Below are 4735 nucleotides of genomic sequence, written 5' to 3' on the forward strand. Positions count from 1 at the left end.
TCTCGTATCCCTTCGGACGTACCCCTTCAAGGGCTATATATATATGTGTAATCCCATCATCAATGAGAACAACTATTCTACTACTTGTTTGTAAGAAATTAAAAATCTCAATTACAAATAGACGTATTAATCTCGACATGTAGCGAATATGGAGATACATACATTTCGGAATACATCGTACTCAACAGAAATACACCACTATTATAATGAATAGTAATGATTTTGCAAACTTGAAGTTCAAGTGAAAAACTTGAATTGTATATACCTCAAATTAAATGAGATGATCTTGTATCAAGTTGCAAGACAATTCAGCAGGGTGAATTAATATTTTGCGAGAGAAGAAAATCTCAATCACTATGAGATTGTTTTGCGAGAGAAGAAAATCTCAATCGCAAATTAATATTGTTGTGCGAGAAAACTTAATCTCAATCACAAAACAATGTTATTATACTAATAAGACATGTTATAGGGATTTCTAAAAAGCAAACACATCGAACATGCCACATATAATATCCACATATTTTCTGGAAGTTTAAACTCAACAGGAAATACAGTAATTAACAGTGTTCGCAGGACGAATTTGCAAATTCCCAAAATAGAAGGGCATTGTGCAAAATTAGCCTGGACCACTGTTTTCGCCTGTTCTGCGAATTCCTGCAACTGCAGAGACTGTGATGCAAAACAGACAAAGCGATAAGGTTCCATATCCCTTGTCTCTCTCGCGTCGTTCCCCACGGAAGCAACCGCCGCTGCCGCTATGGCTCGCTGCCGGCCATGCCGCCGCTGGGGAGGTTCCTCGCCGGTGGAGGAGACCACCGCATGTACGTAGAGTACGCGGGCGCCGGTTCCGCGCTCCGGCCGTGGCGAGCCGGCGGAGGTCGGGGAAGATGCTGCGGGCAAGGCCAAGACGCCACGCTGGACGGATCAGTGGCTCGAAGCACCAGTTGTGCGTGGCGAGGCCAAGGCCAAGCCGCATCAGTAGGGGAGCAAGCGTGTAGCATGTCCCCGTCGTGCATCAAGGCTGCAGCATAAGCCGTGCGCAGCGAAAGGGCGTCCCGTGGCCAAGCAAAGGGCCGATAGCTGTGGCCGTGGCCGCGCCCGCGCCGCAAAGAGCACTGTCGGTCCTTGGGCCGCCGCGTGCTCTCCGCGTAGGGAGCCGCGACAGTGGGCGCCGCCGTCGAGGTCCACAGAGCGGCATGCGCCAGTGCGACCCGAGAGTCACCTCTGCTCGCGCTCGAGCGTTGGGCCACGCCGGAGCCGAGGGCTGTGGCCCGAGAACGCCGCTGCACGCGCGGGCTGCTCCGTATAACATCGCCTTGTCGAGTCGAATTGGAATTCACGAGAAGATAGGCCGAGGGCTGTGCCTGATGGATGCAACGGCCGCATCATTCTGCGCAAGGTAAATAGAAAACAATTGTACCTTCTTCCCTTTGCATCGTTGGGTTTGTTAATTTGCCTTCAATCCTTGAATCGATGGAAATCCATTGGTTCTGCCCTGATCTGGCAGCAATCGATCCATCTCCATGTGCACATGCTCGTATAGAGTGATTTGCATATGCAGATAACACAACCATTCATTAGATCTTGAATTTGATGGTAGGAAGGCAAAATCAAATGGATAGTCTCCTGATCCGGTTTTCCATTTTACAGATGATGCATGTCAAAAGCCGTGAGAGGCCGGTGGACAGATCTGTAGGGCTGCGTTCCCGATCTGGTTGGCATCGCTGCCGCTGCAGAGATGTTGCCGTCCGCGCCGGCCACCGGGCGAGTCGCTCAGCAAAGAGCGTGCTGATAACGTGTTCGAGGTAATTGCAAGAGGCAAATGACAAGTAGTAGAATAGTTGTTCTCATTGATGATGGGATTACACATATATATATATAGCCCTCGAAGGGGTACGTCCGAAGGGACACGAGACAACCGCCTCAATTAGGAAAAGCAGAGATTAATAGGATTAATTAAATCGTAACACTTCCCCTAATCTATGCTTTTTAGCAACATATCAAACACCTATCTCCTCATATTTTTTCCACAGGGTTTTTGGAGGAGCTTCTTAAGATGATGATACTTACGTTAACAAGCATGAATTAAGGGGAGTGTTAGGATTTAATTAATTTTATTAATCCTTGCTTTTCCTAATTGAGGCGGTTGTCTCGTGTCCCTTCGGACGTACCCCTTTGAGGGCTATATATATGTGTAATCCTATCATCAATGAGAACAACTATTTTACTACTTGTCATTTGCCTCTTGCAATTACTTCGAACAAGATTGATGGGAGACACGTACTCCTGTTAACCCCTTCCGTGAGATTTTGTCCGTAACTCTAGGATTTTCAAAAATAAATCGACGACTCTCCGTAACATGTGTACGCCACGTCGATATAGCTCTCGCATGGCGTTGGGAAGTCATGCGTGCCCGCCGTCGCCTGGCTGTTGACTGGGCCGACTCAGAATTGGGCTGTTGGGCAGTGGCCCAAGCCTCTCAATTCTCGGTTAGGTGGTTTATAAATCTGCCAACATTTTTTGGAAAAGTGCAAACAATTTTTCATAATTTAGATTTTTTCGGAAACACTAGCATTTTAAAAATTCGTATTTTCTTTTGGAAATGTGAATAGTTAATCAAAAATCGAACATTTTTTAAAAATGTGTTTTTTTGAAAATGTGACAATTTTTCACAATGCCGAACATTTTCTCAAAGCATGAATTTTGTAAAAAAATTGAACATTTTTTAGGACACAATTTTTTTCATGACTTTTCAGTAACATTTTTGAAAATTCTGAACAAATTTTAGATATTTTGAAAATGACAAAGAAAGAGAAACTATCCAAAATATGATAAAGAAAACCCTGACCTGGAACCTTCTAGAAGGTTCCCAAAACTGGGTTCGGTTGAATGAACAACGTCTTACATGGGCCAGCCTATTCCATCTTACCTTTGTTCGCTCGACTCCTATGCGAGACAATGACTACTTGAAGCAATAAGTGTCCATAGGGTCTTTCGCAACACCGCCGCTACTACGATGAGTCGATGATGGTCACCGCGAAGATCAAAGCTATGTTTGGGCTTTTGCAGTTGCCACCAACTTGAATAGTGTAATGCCGCGAGAGTAGTTCTTTGTTCTCCGCTTTGCGGCTATTTATCTAAAACCTCTTCCTTAATCAATGAAAATGGAAAAAAAAATGCCTTGTTTCAAAAGAAAAAGAAAAGACAGCGTCCTTAGGGTTTTCCTAGACGGATAACGTGTCCCACCCAGCATGTCCGGTTTTGGACCATGGTTGTCATTTTCATTGATCTTTGGTTCCCAACCTCACATTCCAAGATTCTTTAACAACATATATGAGTACCTAATATTTGTGAGATTGGGGTTCTATTAAATCTGGTATTGTTCTATATAATTACCAATGTTGTTCCACCGGTTAACCTAGGAGTACCTAGTATTTATGAAATTCTAGTTTATCGAAACAGGTACTGTTCTACATGATAAAAAAGCAAAAGAATGTTGAAAGATACAGCAACAACACGGGGTTAGGGTACGCGCTACAACTAAATAGGAGTAGCGCGGGAAGAAAAAGCGCTACTGGTAAGAGGATTAGTAGTAGCGCCGGGCTAGGCCGTGCTACTACTAGCCAATTATTTATAGCGCCGTAGTAATAGCTTGGGCAGCCGCGCTACTGATAGCCATAAAACCAGCGCCACTACTAGGGTTTTTCCTAGCAGTGCTCGCGTTTGTGACGGTAACCAGCCGCCCAGCTCCGCCTCCTTCACGAATCACAGTTGGTAGGCAACAGTGCAACATATCGCCACACCATGAAAAGATGTCAGTATCCGCTTCTGCTTGTGTCATTGGGCTCCGTCGTTGCGACGACGTTCGTTCCAGCATCGACGTAGAGCTTGGGACGTAGTTTAGGAGCAGATGCAGAGTGTGGTCTGCATCAATGGCATCTGGAAGACGATGATCGTGGGCTAGATTCCTGGTTCGTGGGCGGCAAGTACAGCTTCCTCCTTCGACGTTTTAATCGTGCGAGGGTGCCAGATCTGAAGTTCGATGGCATGTCCGGGGTGCTACCCCGGTCTGATTCGTTCAACGGCAATGGTTTCGCCTTGGACGAGCCATCTTGGAGGTCCGCAAAGCTGCATATTAGCGATGGAGCCGTGAAGAGCTCGGGTGAGAAGGTGATTCGTCATTCTTTGTCCTTTGATAGAAGTTGTTGCCAGACTCATGGGCATCTACCTGCTAATCAATTACAGAGAGGAAAAGGATATCAGAGAAAAGACATATACATATCTTCAGATTGCTAAGGTTCAGATTAGTAGGGGGTTCAGCTAATATCAATAAAAAAGTGCAAGTTTCAGTAACAACTAACAAAGCTCCAGATCATACATGAAAGTTCCAGATGACTAACTGCTAGTATTAGCTAACAAGGTGCCAAAATTACCACCATTCAGGAAAGTGCTCTTTTTCACATCAAGTGCTAGAAATCCCTGTCATTTTAACATATAATTCATACATACACGAATTACGTAGTATTAATACAAAGTGCCAACAGCAGCCATGCTTAAATCTCTTTGAATGTTCATAGGAAATTCTATAAGCATATGAAAGTTCCAATTTTATCAAAATTTCTACTAGACTACCACTGTTACAATTTATTTCACACAATGGCCACCACTGCATAGACCGAGAGAGGGAGAGATGGAAACAGGGCCGGCCCTGGGGCATGGGCGACGGGGCGACGGC

General features: G+C 44.9%; 1 long non-coding RNA gene across 3 annotated transcripts in view; it reads left to right on the forward strand.

Annotated features, from left to right (window-relative positions):
• The first annotated feature begins 682 nt into the window (after positions 1-682).
• The window catches only part of LOC119270612, a 9091-nt gene continuing 5038 nt past the window's right edge, over positions 683-4735 (forward strand). For 2 of the 3 annotated variants that reach the window (XR_005134175.1, XR_005134176.1), the window contains exons 1-2: positions 683-1399; positions 1651-1805. This is a non-coding gene — a long non-coding RNA (uncharacterized LOC119270612). Of the gene's footprint in view, positions 1400-1650; positions 3308-4735 lie in introns of those variants that run through there. The other variant, XR_005134174.1, reaches the window with a different exon arrangement.

The sequence above is a fragment of the Triticum dicoccoides genome, chromosome 3A (genome assembly GCF_002162155.2).
Source record: "Triticum dicoccoides isolate Atlit2015 ecotype Zavitan chromosome 3A, WEW_v2.0, whole genome shotgun sequence".
Lineage (NCBI taxonomy): Eukaryota > Viridiplantae > Streptophyta > Magnoliopsida > Poales > Poaceae > Triticum > Triticum dicoccoides.